Source organism: Babylonia areolata, chromosome 2 (genome assembly GCF_041734735.1).
Source record: "Babylonia areolata isolate BAREFJ2019XMU chromosome 2, ASM4173473v1, whole genome shotgun sequence".
NCBI classification, from domain to species: Eukaryota; Metazoa; Mollusca; class Gastropoda; order Neogastropoda; family Buccinidae; genus Babylonia; species Babylonia areolata.
In genome coordinates this window covers 54,633,514-54,649,216 of record NC_134877.1, presented here as the reverse complement: position 1 = coordinate 54,649,216, position 15,703 = coordinate 54,633,514, and the positions used below count along the sequence as shown (strand labels likewise).

Genomic DNA, 15,703 nt, shown 5'->3' with positions numbered 1-15,703 from the left:
TGTGTGTGTGTGTGTGTGTGTGTGTGTGTGCGTGACACAAGGAATAAATAAAACTCCCACAGGCTCTCTCTCTCTCTCTCTCTCTCTCTCTCTCTCTCTCTCAGACAGACAGGTGGACAGACAATCAGACTGAGGTAACGAGAACGAGGAATCCCTGTTTCGGTTCATCCAAGGGGAGAAAACGGTTCAACGCAAACCTCCATGATTCCTCGAGTGAGTTCCCTTTGTGCACCACAGGCACAAAGCGGGCATCAGCGTGTTTGGTCATAGGTTTTACGTTCTTGCGCTTCGCCCCTCCCCATTAATTTTCCTTACTTTCTTTCATCAGATAGACCGTATATGAAGTTCTCGCCATGACATGTTGATCAGAAATAATTATGAAGGATACTGGACTGACTCCAGTGAAATAACATGGGATCAGTGGAAAGTGCGTTGTACCGTTGTCAGTAAGTATAAACTGCACAACTAAATGATAGAAAAGAAAATCAAGAGCCACTTCTGAAAGTGTATATTGTATATTTTCACACACACACACACACACACACCATGGGGTTATTTTTAAACGTGGTAACCCTCTTCCCGTCTCCACGAAAAAGCCAAATCTGAAGAGAAAATACACTGAGTTATTGCCAGAAAGAAAATTGTTTCACAACAGAAAACGATCATATTAACTGACATTATGAAACCTCTCATTCGAATACTTACTGAAGTAAGTAATACAAAATTGATTTCCAAAACATCTGAACAAAACCTGAGCTACGTTGAGCGGCTCTGTGACAAGACTTCTGACGAAGTTGGGCATCGAAACCACGCTGAGATCTAAAAATAGATCCAGTTTTGATCAGTGGCATAAAAAATGGAGGTCTGCACTTTTTCGTTAAACGGACGTTGCTCCGTAACAACTTTCGGGCAATTTTGTAAAGCATTTTAAAGAACCCGGAAAGAATGAAAGTTTCAATGATGGGTTTGATGATAAGATTTATTTTGTTTGGAAGTGCAGTGGAGCGTCCAAATAAAAAGCGAGGGGAGGGGGGGGGTAAATTTTGAGCCACGGTTTTTTGCATATCGATTAAAAGATATCAATTTGAAATTTAGCCCACGCAAAAGTAGAGAACGTGATCTTTCATTTGATAGGTCTATTAAGTCGATTGGTTGTAAGGAGCAATGTCCGTAACCTATATTTGTCACCAACCCTCTCCGGCAGACCAGAACTGAGCAGACATCGGTAACCTTATTTTACCGCTCAGCGCTTTGAAGAGCGATTTTTTTTATTTTATTTTTTTTTATTTTTTTTTTTACGGTTACTCCACTTTGGGCGATCAGTTTCACTCACACTGCCTTACACACACACACACACACACACACACACACAAGAAACACATACAGGAAACGTGAGAGGACAATAAATTGGCCTCCCAAAATGACAAGAATGTCTGTTACCGACTGTGCTGAACTGAGTGGAAGGGCTAGGTTGTCTCCCTTAGACAACTTGCTTTATACCTCTGAGCTATCGGGGACCCAAGTTGAATAATATCTAGAACTAATTAATGAGAGGTTGTAAGCGTCCTTTGTTAATTTTCCCGCCATTAGAAGTGTAGGAATATTTTTCTTTATTCCTGTATACCAACCTAACGGCCCAGCTGGTAAGGTAATGTTGTTGTTGTTTGTTGTTTTGTTGTGTTTTTTTTTGTTGTTGTTTTTTTGGGGGGGTTAGGTCATAGTGTTTCCGGCAAAAATTGTATGTTTATTATTTTGTGAATAATAGTATTGTTGGGACTGAACCTGAGGGTACTGCAGTGTGTTGAGGAAGGATGAAGATAGTACCTTGGGCATTTTCTAAGAGCTCTGGGTCACTTTGGGTCCAACAGCTGGATAGACAACATCAATAGAGCAAGCAGGTGCTTTGTGGAAGGCCGGGATCGAGAGACTGGGTGAGTTCGGTTCACCAACAGAATGTGTGTGTGAGGCTGACAGGCAGCGGGCACGAGCGCTGTCCTTTGGGTTGGGTTTTTTTCTTCTTTTTTTTTCTTTTGTTTTGTTTTGTTTTATTGTTGTTGTTGTTGCCAAGTTTTGGTATGAAACTGAATAAAGAATTGAATGGAAAATCGGACGTGAGTGTGGTACGAGTCTACATGGGTGCATGACACAACAACCCTTCACACCTCGTCTTCCTACAGAACTAAAAGAAGAAAAGTGGTTGTATTTTCTGATATATTTTTCAACTCGATGTATACAGTTTCGCACTTGCTAGGGTGAAGTGAAAAGTTATAAAAAATGCGATCCGTCAGCCATAGTTACACACTGCATGCCGGATTACATAGCGGCCGGACCCGTAGTATACCAGCATTAATAGACCTATCAAATAAAACTTAATTCATGTTCTCAACTTTTACGTGAGCTAAATTTTGCTCATATATGATATTTTACTTAAATCATAAAAACGTGGCTCAAAATCTAATTGCCTGATTTTTGACGCTCTACTGCACTTCAGTCCACTGACTCGGAGACAAAATAAATCTTACCATGATTGAACCCACAGCTAAAAGTCAGTTTAACGGAAAAGTGGAGACCTCGTAGTACGTATTTCTTATGCCACCAAAAGATGCCAGTTAATTCATCTGTACATCTTTTCAGTTCACTGTAATGTGTTGGAATGTATATAATCACTTGTGCGACTCGATGCAGTTGCCTGCAATTATCATGATGACTGATGATATGATTCAGTTATTATTATCATTATCATTATCATTAGTAGTAGTAGTAGTATCATCATCATCATCATTTATTGTTATCATTATTGTTATCATTGTTAACCGTGACCCTCACTAACGGGATTTTTTAACACTGTTTTCCACATATAATTTTACTTTGCTCGATTTGTACAATTTACTCTTTTCGCGAATTATAGAATATCTCTTTTCACCATGTATCATCGCAGAGCTTTTGAAACAGATTTTTTTCTTTTCATTCAGACCATGCACGAGTGCTTTCGATGGACAATATACACAATGACACTGTATATAACAATCTTGGAATCGTTGTATGCATAGCGGCTGTGTGAATAGCTCATTCCTTATTGTTTTGGAAACATGGCGGAAAACGCTGCCGAAATTTATTCTGGAGACAGACGACAGTCACAAGAGTGAAAAATTTTCGACGAAGTTTCGAAATATCAACGATATTAAAGGACAAAATCAACAAGGAAACGAATCTGGTTGACTCAGGTGCCATGTGGAAATGTATTTCTTTAGACATAAGGTGAGAACGTTATTTTTTGATGATTGGCGTGTATGTTTTTTTTGTGCACATGTTCACTTCACACTGCAAGTGGTAGAGTTGGAATACTTTGGCAGTCATTGGCAGTGCACAGGTTCATGTAATTTTGTGTTGTCAGGTAAATTTGGTTGTGACAAAGTCAGTTTTGCCTTTAAGAAAAAATAGAAATGAATGTCCGGGAATTTCTGACACTGGAAATGGAACTTGTCGAACACTTACGTACTTTAAAATCGAGTCTACAGCACTTGACGTTTGGAAATAAAACTTATTTATTTTTAAAGTTGCATAGTTTATGGCTACACTGATACTACTAAGCATTGTGCCATAAGTAGTATTATGTTCTTTATTTAATCTAAAGGTCGATAACGAAGTGAGTGTTTTACACTCTCCCACTGTCCAGTAGGTGCCAGATAATTAAATATACTGATGCTACTCAGCATTGTGCCATTAGTGATATCATTACAATCGTTATTTAATCTAAAAGTGGTGTGATGGCCTTGAGGTAACGCGTCTGCCTAGGAAGCGAGAGAATCTGAGCGCACTGGTAAATTCACAGCACGGTCGGGGTCGGTCGCTAGTATTTTCTACCCCTTCACTGGACCATGAGTGGTGGTCTGGACGCTAGTCATTTGGATGAGATGATAAACCGAGGTCCTGTGTGCAGCATGCACTTAACATACATAAAAGAACCCACAGCAACAAAATGGTTGTCCCTGGCAAAATTCTTTAGAAAAATCCACTTCGATAGGAGAAACAAATACAAAATTGCAGGCAGGAAAAAATGCAAAAACAAAAAAAGAAAGGGTGATGCTCTCAGTGTAGTGATGTACTCGCCCAGGGGAGAGCAGCCTGAATTTCACACAGAGAAATCTGCTGTGACAAAAAAGAATAATACAATAATACAGTATGAATACAGTACAAAGTTTGATAACAAAGTGAGTGTTTTACAATCTTCCACTCTCCAGTTGGTACCAAATATACTGATCAGTACTACAGAGCATTGCGCCATGAGCAATATTAACATGTTATTTATTTAATCTAAAGTTCGATAATGAAGTTAGTGTTTTACACTCTTCCACTGTCCAGTAGGTACCTTGTATGTGTGTGTGTTTGTGTGAGTGAATGAATGAGTGTGTGTGTTTGTGTGTGTGTGAGTGCATGTGAAGGTGTGTACTTTCACACTATGAAAGTTTGAACTGAGTGTTTTACTGATCTAGGTTTCTGATAGAAGCACGCCCCAATATGTTAGTTGTTTTTTTGTTTTTTTTAATCTTAGTTTATATCAGTGGGATCAGTCTTTGGAGAGGCAAATCAAAGCCAAACAAGCCAACTGAGGTAAAATCAGGCCAAAGGCAAATGAAGCACACATGATTACTCACATGTATATATGTATATGTATATATATATATATATATATATATGTGTGTGTGTAGGTGTGTGTGTATTTATATCTATATTTATATACATATATATAGACTCTATAATAGAGAGAGAGAGATGTACACACACACACACACACGTTTTATAACACATTCTTAACTTACATACATGAACATGTATGCACATTGTGTGTGTGTGTGAGTGAGTGTATGTGTGTGTTGTGTTTTTGTGTATGCACTGAAACCCATGCATATTGTCAGAGGTTCTGAAAGCAAAATTTCCAAATTGTGAGTACATTATTTAGGCAAATCCTAAACAATCAGTAGTACAGGTCTATGTTTGTATTTGTAAATATAATCATACACCATTGTGATTATGATTGTTATTATGATTAATTTTAGAGATTAAAAAAAATTTAACTAATGAATTATTATAGTTTTAATTTAAAAATAGTATCATTTGATTAAAAATCCTGGCTCCTATAGGATCCCATGCACACTTTCATCCTAGTCAGGTGTGTTAACCCTACACCACTCCACTATATCAATATGTATATGTGTGTGTGTGTGTGTGTGTGTGTATATGTATATATGTCTATCCATCTGTCTATCTATATGATATCTATCTATATTTAATATATATATATATATATATATATATATATTTGTGTGTGTGTGTGTGTGTCTAGATATTTTATGTATGTATCTTATTCATTATAGAGATTAAATTACACTTATCCACGTTGTGTTTGTGAGTGCGTGTGTGTGCATGCATGCGCGCACACTTAAGATTTAAAACTTTATGTTGTCATTTTATATTCATGCATGTATGCATGCGTGTGTGTGTGTGTGTGTGTGTGTGTGTGTGTAATTTGTATGTGCTAACTCTGTATACATGTGCAAGTGTACATGTGTGTAAACTCATGACATGCATTTTAAGTGCATATGTGCTTGTGTGCTTCAGGGTATGTATCTGCCTCCACATGCGTCAGGTTACGGTTCAGGCTGTGAAAAAAGCTACCACGTCTTGGTGGTGGTGTCTCATCTGCCTGTGTGGCCATAGTAGGCTGATTTTTATTGGCTTTCTTCCACAAGTTCCAGCAAGCGCTGTCTATAAATAATACATCAAAGGCTTACAGAAGAAGCCAGAAGAAGCATAGAACTGGGGTTGTGAACAAGCCCTAGAGACCAGAAATGGCTGTGCTCTCCCATTGATTGAATTGGGGAGGGGGGTACTTTATGCCCTGTCTAATCTCACCTGCATAATGATACAGTTGACAAAGCATTGGTAGTGAAACATTCCAGAGCAAGGAAGAAAAGGGAGAAGTATTTCATTTGTGAATGAGTTTGTGTGCTTGTGATACGCGGGCATAATTTACATTTGCGTGTAAATTATGTATCTAGCATGCGTTTCCTGTGTGTGCATATTAATTATTATATCTGTGTGTCTTTCTCTCTATCTGTCATTCTATAGATATATATATATATATATATATATATATATATATATGTGTGTGTGTGTGTGTGTGTGTGTGTGTGTGAACACAATATTTCAGACAATGAAAGTATGAGAGGGAAAGAGAAAGACTGCAACCTCATGCATATGTTATTACCACTACAACGTATGCTGCTGCTGTCACAAAGTCTACTTTGCTGTTCTTTTAAAAATATATATATACATGTATGTTTTTTGTCTTTACATGTCTGTACTAATTGTCACTGCAACTTTGCTTGAATTAGTTAAAACAGACCTTGATGGGACTTCATCTGGTGATAGATATGATATTTGTTCATTGTGACAGTGACACTGATCTGTACGACTATCAGAAACTTGTGATAGATATTAGGAATAAGACTCAAGAGATACCTCAGCTGTGCTCTCTCAATATGACATTGACTGAAACCCAAAGTTGCTAACAAACATTGAAACCCAGTTACAAGTGAAATGGAAAAACAACAACATTTATAAGGCATGGCCATATTAGTTTCCTTCATACTTAAAAAAAAAAAAAAAAAAAAAAAAAGTCTCTGTATCAGTGTATATATTTTTTTTATGTGGGTTGTGATGGCATAGACTGTGACATTTGCACAAAGATACGGATAAAGGTCTGAAAGACTATTCCTGGAATTGGGAAAAACGGAAGCAAAAGAAATAAAACAGATACTGCTGCCTGTCAGACTGGTTGTGGGCTAATGGGTTTAACTTGTCAGCAACATTTTCTGTTTGCATCAGTGCAGTGGGGCATGTATCAGGTTAGCATCCAACTTCATTGTTTTGGTGATCTCTTGATCTGTGGCCAGGCTAATGTTTTTGTGTGGCATACACAGAGTATTTAATCAACCTGAGTTCAGCAGTTAAGTACATTACATGATTACTCATATATATCAGATAATCATAATTTTTGTGTCTGAATACATTCAGTTTCAAACAGGAACAAAACACTAACAAACGAAGAAAAAAAAACACCCCAAAAAACAGATTAATTAACAAAATAAAACAAAACAAGACAAAAGTAAGAACAGAAGGAAGAAATGATTTGAAAAATGGATTTTAAAATGCTGTATAACATGTATTCATGATATATAATATATGAGATGTTCTGGTGTTCAGGTTGGTTCTGAAACTACAAAAACTGAGGTGGTAATTTTAGAATTTTTTAAAATGATTAGTCCGATGCCTGAGTGGGCAAACATTGCAAAATTAGATGAATCTTCATTTTTTTGGTGGTGGTGGTGTTTTTAGCTGTAAAGAAATAACTGTCCGGGGAACCATTACCAGTACTCTGTCTTCTGCATTGGCTGCAACTCCCACATTCACTTTAATACATGTACAACTACAAGTGGGTTTTTATATTTCATATTTATGTAGGAAGACATACTCCGTTCTGAAGGATGTGCATGCTGGATATGTTATTAATCTTGTTTCCATAACCCATCATACACTGACATTTCAGGATCTTTAATCAAAGTGCATATATATTGATTTTCTGCATGTATACATTCGAAGGGGGTTTTGGCACTGGCTTGAAATGAATAATTGATTTCAATGGGGTTTTTTTTTCTTTCTTTGTTTGTATGTTTGTTTATAATGAATTTTGGTTTTGGGGTGTATGATTTGCACATACATATATCTGTGGTGTATCTTTTTCCTTTCTTTTTTTCTTTTTTGTCTGTTTCATCTTCTTTTTTACTTTTTCATCAAAGTTTTTTTGTTTTGTTTTTAATGTAAAACTTTTTTCTCCAATTTATTTGTACAATGTCAATGTGCAGCCATACATGTTGAATATATTGTGTAAAAGTGTGTGTGTGCATGTGGGTGAGAGAAAGACACACTGAAATAGAGGCAGGTAGGCGCACATATTATACACATCATATGCACATAGATCTATCTCATGTATAAGATATAATGTATGTATATATTGTATATATTATATATATGATAGAGAGAGAGAGAGAGTGCTCAAATTATGAGAGAGAGAGTGCTCAAATATTTAGAAGTCCCACAGTACTCATTGCTAATTAAAGTGCCAATGACGGGCAAGGCTGGCATATTAGTCACTCATATCATCCAGTTAAAAAAACAACAATACTAATGAAACAACAACAACAACAACAAAAACTGTCTTAAAGTGGAAGAGGTGGATCGAAGGATCAGATGGATGTCGCCCACACAGAAAGAATCTGTCAATGCTGTCTGACACCCTCAGCTATTGATTCTTTTACACGGGGAGTGCGAAAGTGCTGTTGAAGAGGCATTTGGGCTTTTGCAGGCTGTGCTGTGTCATGTTGTTTGTTGAGTTGGACATGAGGGGCTGTGAATCTTAAGTGATGTTGGGATGAAAACGTGTCAAAAGAAGATGTGAGTGTACTCAGGAAGAGGTCTTTGAATTCATGCCTGGTCTGATGTGCCCACAAAACAAAGGGAACTGGTTTGGATTTTTCTTTTCCTATTATCAAAGAAAAGAAAACTAACACAGACTGAGTTGAAGTTTTGTTACATAAACATAAAACATGTTTTGTAAATTATTTGTAATGTCTTTATCCATTCCCAAAGCTTTTTTATTTTTCTTCTCTTTCCTGGCAGTGGGCAAGACAATGAACACATTGATTTGCTTTCACAGTTATAGTTTTAACTGCGTAAGTAGCTCTGTCATTGATGAGTCTCTTGTTTGTGGTTTTAGAGACCTTAAGTGGACTCCTACAGAGTTACGACATTAAACAAATTGTGAATCTTCTATATAGGAAGTTAGTAAAGAAAGGTAATAGTGGGCTTGTTTGTTTGTTTTTTGTTCTTTTTTGTTCTTTCTTTCTTTTTTTCTTTTTTTGTCCATGTGTAATTACTGACTTGTAACAACGATTGTATAAAGTGAGGAGTGCAGTGATGCTTCAGTTTTTACATTCATGCATGAAGATTTTCTCCTTTGCAAAGCATGACATCAAAGATAAGAAGCAGTGCATGATGTCTAAAATTAGGAGGATGAGGAGGGATGGGAGGAGAGGGAGTAGGAGATAAGGAGGAGGTGAAGGGAGGGAGAGAGAAAGTGTGTTTGTATGTTTAGGTGTGTATGCACGCACACACACAGGCAGCCTTTTCCGCATGACAACAGATACATAAATATCCAGAACTTGCTCAGGCGAATCACATTCGCTTTTGTTTTTTTCTAGCAGCAGTGCTGTCTTAAGATGAAGGAAATGAACACAAAAAGGGGAGTGCGGAAGGGGGAGGGGGGGTCCACCCATAGATAGTCTGTTAAATGCAATCTCACTAGGATTTATTGATTCTATAGATCTGTAAGGAATGCTCTGTTGAAGGGCCGTAATGGTTTATAGACTATGAGGTGTTATTTCCAACGTGGGGATGGACATGTATAAAAGGAATCTATATGGAGTGTTATGAAACATGGCGTAGAACGGCGATGGTGCTTCGGGTTTTACATTTACGAATGTCTGTGTTGTCATTTCCAGCGCGTGACGTCCAAGCGGAGAAATAGGAAGACGGGAGGGAAGACGTAGGCAGAGACAAAGTGAGACAGCAGGTTACTAATTCCAATGGCCCATATGACTGAAACTTTCCAACCAGACTTCCCCATTCATCTTTCTTTCTGGAGACCGTGCTGTCTACAGAGGGAAGAGATGAAGGAAACATGAAGTTCCACCAACAGAGAATATGTTTGATACAGTCTGTCACTCAGAATTATTGATCCTGTTGACTGAGAAAGGGTTGAAAGAGAAAGGTGGTTCGGTGGGTGTGTGGGCGGGTGGAGGAGGGCAGGGGGAATGCGGGAGGGAGCCTGGTGGAGAGTGAGCGAGGGGGGAGTAGCACTGTCGGAGATGGGTCGCAGTTTGAGACTGATCGTGGGTTGTTCTCTGCAGAGTTACACATGGGGCGAATGAATCTGGCTGTGGACGTGAGAAAAGAAAGAGAAGGGGTGTTTCAGTTTCAGTTTCTGCATTCATTGTTACATTGTAATAATATTGCCTTGTTGCCCAACTGACTTTTCATGTGTTATACGGACCATTCTTTCGTTGTACAGCGTGCTCTTTCTGCCATTCAGGTACTGATTCAGTCGAAAAGTCGTTCGGGCTAACAGACTGTCAAGTGTCAGCCAGTTGAGTATAACATGTGATGAACTTATAAACAATGTTGTGGAAAGTGAGAAAGAGTGGTGTCGCAGTGCTTCAGGTTTCATATTTATGCATGAGGATTTTGTCATGCGCAGTGTATATTGCCAGAATTGACAATGGAGGGGAAAAGAGGGAGGAATAGAGGAGAGAGAATGATAAGTTAGCAAGATTAAAACCCCATTTGAAAGTTGCGAACCTCGAATATCGTATTTTTTTCTGTCATAAGGAAAATTATGCAGACAAGAAATGTTGACAGAGAGAGAGAGAGAGAGAGTCACAGGTTACTTATTTTGCAAGCACCACTGCATTATTACGAATTTGAAATCGTCCGTATCTCATAACAAGTCACTCTCGTCCTTTGTCATTTTTTGGCGGCTGCTGCGCCCATCTTCAAAGGAGATTGGGTTCCCCACCCACAAAGAATCAGTTTGTCAGTCTGTCACTCTAAATGATTGATTCAGCAGACACATGAAGAGGTGACATGGGACGTCGGTGGGCGGTGGTGGGGTAGTGGCACTTTTGCGAACGAGTCGCAGTTTGGTTGGGTGTCCCTGTTGCAGAGTTACAGGGTTGGGTTAAATGTTAAAGGTTCCATAGCTTTCGGGGCAGTGAATTCATATCCACTGTGTCTAGGGCTTGGCTTGTCCCTGGGGCACAATGGCATGCAGAACCCTCGAACCCTCATCACGGGTGAACACTGGATCAGAAGTCCAACGTTTGTTTCTGCTACGGCGCCTCACTGGATCAGAAGTCCAACGTTTGTTTCTGCTACGGCGCCTCCTGTTGTCTAACAGTTAGACACGGGACAAATTTGTAAATTCCGTTATTAGAATGCAGTGCTGCTTCAATTGTTGTTTTCTTAGATTTATATAGTTGTTTCCCTGCATTACTGTCTTGCCACATCAGATGTCTGTTTGTGGTATCTGGACTGTTTTGACGCATTAGAACGCGTCGCACATCTGTTACAGTCGGCTACTCATGGATGCTAAGAAGGGGGTGGAAAGGAGAGAGTGAGACAGAGAAAATATGTGTCAGAAATTCATGAACAAAACCAAAAGCACCATTTCTCAGTTTCCAATTTTTCAGATTGAGAACGATATGAACTTCTGGAATCTTTTTTTTTCGTGGGGAAAAATTCTAAACAAGCATAACAAGTTACCTATATCACGTGCATGGTATATATAATTATTATATTTATATATAGCGCTGAATCTTGTGCAGAGATAAATCAAAGCGTTTTCTCACCAGTCATTCACACGCATGCATAACTCTAAAACTGGAGAGAAAAAAACTGAAGATAAGGAAGAAGCAGGGAAGGGAGGTTACATAACTCTAAAACTGGAAAAAAAAAAACAACAACTGAAGATAAGGAAGAAGCAGGGAAGGGAGGTTATTTTGGGAAGAGGTGGGTTTTAAGACCAGACTTGAAAGAGGTGAGTGCGGAGACCTGACGAAGAGAAAGAGGAAGTTCATTCCAACTGCAAGGTCCAGAGACAGAGAAAGAACAGCGGCCAATAGTCGAGTGTTTGAATGTATGCATATTTGAAGTTTTCCTAACTGAGTCATATTAGGCGGTTCAAGCAATAGTTCTTGTCTTCGATGTGAGGAGATTGACTGTAAAAGATGAGGCCCGGAAATCTGATGCAGTCTGTCACTCGGGGCTATTGATTCTGTGGACAGGAAGGCGTTGGGGGTGCATTGTTGGGAAGAGCCCCTCGGGACGAGGTGTCATTTTTTCCCTGTTGAGTTTGACAATGAATCTGTAAGTGATGTTGTGGAACATGAGGAAGGATGGCATTTGTGCTTCACGTTTTACATTCATGCATGAAGATCTTGTCCTTTACAATGCACAGCATTTCAAGATCAGAAAGAGGGAGGGGGGAAAAGAAGGGTAGAAGGAGAGGGGTGTAAAAGGAGTTAATGAGAGAGAGGGACAGAGAGAGGGATTAGGAATCTCTGTCTCTCTCTGTCTCTGTCTCTCTCTCTCTCTCTCTCTCTCTCTCTGTGTCTCTGTCTGTCTGTCTGTCTGTCTGTCTCTCTCTCTCTCTCTCTCTCTCTCTCTCTCTCTCTCTCTCTCTCTCTCTCTCTCTCGTTCAATGACTGATAGACTGGAGGAAACAAAGTAGGCGGTGTGACGGTAATCTTTATAAATCGAGCAGTATTTTTTTGATAAATCAACAGTAGTTTGTACATAACCGATAAAATGCCGAGCTTTGCTTTTATTTTTCTTGTCAATAATCAGCTTCCAGATTTCGAAGAGCAATACTTTACAACAGCAGGGAAAAAATTTCTGCCGCGAAATAAAAAACATTTCTGCAAACGTATCTAAAAGAATAAAACAACCTTTAAAAATGATGAACACTGATGCTGCGTAACGGGAAGATAATGGGTCTCAAGTTTTTGGGTTGATGCTTTGTATTCGTTGTTTTCTGCCAAAGTACTAGCAGTCCAAGGTTTCGTGGAGGGGATCTGCGTGGAGAAGAAGAAAATACAAAAAATAGCAACAACAACCAGTTCAATCCAACCCAGGACTCTCCGTGCGTCCTTGTCTGAAGATGTTGATGGAAGGAGGTTTTGTCATTTGCTGTGCATAATGTCCAAGCTCGGAAGGAGGGAGAGAATTTAAAAAAAAGTGGGGGGGGGGGGGGGGGGAGATAAAGAGATGGAAGTTGGAGAGAGGAAAGAGGGGATTGAGAAAGGAGAGTGTGGGAAGGAGGGGGTGATGGCAGTCACATGCTGATCAATTTCGCAAGCGCTGCTGCATTATATGAATTTGAAACTTTCCAGTCTTGCGGCGAGTCCCTGTCGTCTTTTCTGACAGCAGCGCCGCTGCCACCGCCTTCAGCGAAATGATGAGTGAACGATGATGGTGTTCCACCCGCAGAGAATCTGTTTGATGCGGTCTATCACTCACAGTTATTGATTCTTGAGACACGAAGGAGGGGTGGGGGTGGGGGGGGTGATATTGAGATCACAGGCAACGCTGTCCATCGATGAGTCACAGTTTGAAACTGATGGACCACAAGATGCCCTGTCTCCTGCAGAGTTGGATGTGGGATGGATTTGTGAAATCTCAAGGATTAAAGTGAATGGGTAAAAATGTTCAGTGGTGCTTTCAGTTTTGACATTCATTTGCATTATTGTATTATCACAACGGATTTTTAGTTTTTCTGTCAGTCCGTGTGTGAAGATTGAGTTGTGTCTTCCAGTGTGGAGAGCTTTGCGTCGCCACAAAGCAAGTGTACCACTCAGGGACAACTCGACTCTGCCGGATTATTCGTTCATACGAGGACTGTGGAGTGTCTTTTTACCTGATGGAGTTAAGATATGGGATGAACGTGGAAGTGATACATTGTAGACAGTGAGGAAGAAAGGTATAGTGATGCTTCGATGTTTACATTTGTCTGTGGAAAGATTTTGTCATTTGCAGTAACTTGCGTCTTATCTGGAATGGAGAGAGACGGGATGAGGGGGGCGGGGCGGGTCAGCGACCACAGTCATTTCGCACGCACCAGCGCATATTGATTATGCATTTATATATATATATATATATATATGTGTGTGTGTGTGTGTGTATACATATATGTATGTGTAGATATATATATATATATATATATATATATATATATATATATCAGAACCTTTCTGAAGCGAGCCCCACTCACCTTTTCAGGGAACGGCGCTGTCGCTGTCTTCTGATAAAGGAGATGAACTGTGAAGATAGGGTTCCACCCACGGAGAATCTATTTCATGCAGTCTCACCCAGGGCTATCGATTGTGTAGACAGGATGAGGTGTTCTGGGATGCTTTGCAAGAGGAACTGTTCAGGTTCATAGAGTCCGACGAGTTGTGTGTCCCCTGTGGACTTCGACGTCGAATGAATATGTGAGAGATGTGATGGAACATGAGGAAGAATGGCAGTGGTACTGCATTCATATTTTGCTATACATAGTCCAGGACGTCAAGTTTGATGCAGGAGGAGATGACGAGGAAGGGACGGAATTGGGACGAAGTGCTGGGGAGAGAAAAGGGGGAAAGAGGTTCACAGAGAGACAGAGGGAGAATTAGCTTTAGAAACAGAATTTTGTTCATAACGCCAGAGCACAATTTATTAGAACCAGAATGGTGCGGACATTGAAAATACTTTCAACGCATTCGTGGAGAACAAAAATCGTAGCGAACAAGAACAACAACACGCACAAAAAAAAAAGTATTTCGCATTCGCTACTGCATCATGATATGCATGTGTATCTGAATCTTTCCCAGGAGAGTCCCTTATCTTTTCTGGCAACGGCGCCGTCTTCAGATGAAGAAGATAAACTGTAAAACAGTGGGATTCCGCCCACAGACAGTTCATTGGTGTAGTTTGTCACCCAGAGAGGAGATCCATAGATTTATATGGATTGCACTGTCGAAGACTGGTCAGGGCGCATTAGACTTTGAGGCGTCATTTTTCCTGTAGGATTTTAACATGCGAGGGGATCCACATATATTGGGTTGTCGAGGCATGACCGTCGGGTTTTACATGAAGACCGATATATTTTTACTGCCAGTTCTTTATGTGGGTATGGGGTTTGTGCTGAGAGAGAGAGAGAGAGAGAGAGAGAGAGAGAGAGAGCTAACACATATAAACTCATATCAGAAATGATTTACTTCAAAGGAGGTACATACGTACATTCGGGTGCAATAGCCGAATGGTTAAAGCATTGGACTTTCAATCTGAGGGTCTCGGGTTCGAATATCAGTGACGGCGCCTGGTGGGTAAAGGGTGGAGACTTTTCCGATCTCGCAGGTTAACATATGTGCAGACCTGCTAGTGTCTGAACCCCCTTCGTGTGTATACGCACGCAGAAGATAAATACGCACGTTAAAGATCCTGTAATCCATGTCAGCGTTCGATGGATTATGGAAACAAGAACATACCCAGTATGCACCCGCCCGAAAACGGAGTATGGCTGCCGACATGGCGGGGTAAATAAACGAAACGGTCATACACGTAAAATGTTACATGTCTGTCTTGGTGTGCATGTGTGCGTCCCTGAAATCTGATTGAATGACACAGGAAACGAATGATGATCGCCCAATGGCAGCCGTCAGTCGGCTCTACCCAGGTAGGCAGCATGTTGTGCCTATGACCCCGTGTTCATAAAGCGTTTAGAGCTTGGTCTCCGACCGAGGATAGGCGCTATATAAGTATCCACACACAAAAAAAAATAAAAATAAAGATTAAAAAAAAAAAACTTTTAAGATACGAAATGCCGTGCGAGAGAGAGAGGGGTGGGGGATGGAAAGGGTGGCTGATTGGTTGTAGTGTGCACACACACTCTAACACACACATGCGCGCGCGTGTGCGCGGGTAACCAGGTTTCAAAGTCCGTCTGATCCCGACACTTCCACAGACGAACATGATAAAAAATAATAAA

General features: G+C 40.0%; 1 protein-coding gene across 2 annotated transcripts in view; it reads left to right on the top strand.

Annotated features, from left to right (window-relative positions):
* The first annotated feature begins 3,128 nt into the window (after window positions 1-3,128).
* The window catches only part of LOC143279511 (uncharacterized), a 136,517-nt gene continuing 123,942 nt past the window's right edge, over window positions 3,129-15,703 (top strand). The window contains exon 1 of one of the 2 annotated variants that reach the window (XM_076583562.1): window positions 3,129-3,258. The gene's annotated coding sequence lies outside the window, so the exon portion shown is untranslated. The remainder of the gene's footprint in view (window positions 3,259-15,703) is intronic. The other variant, XM_076583563.1, reaches the window with a different exon arrangement.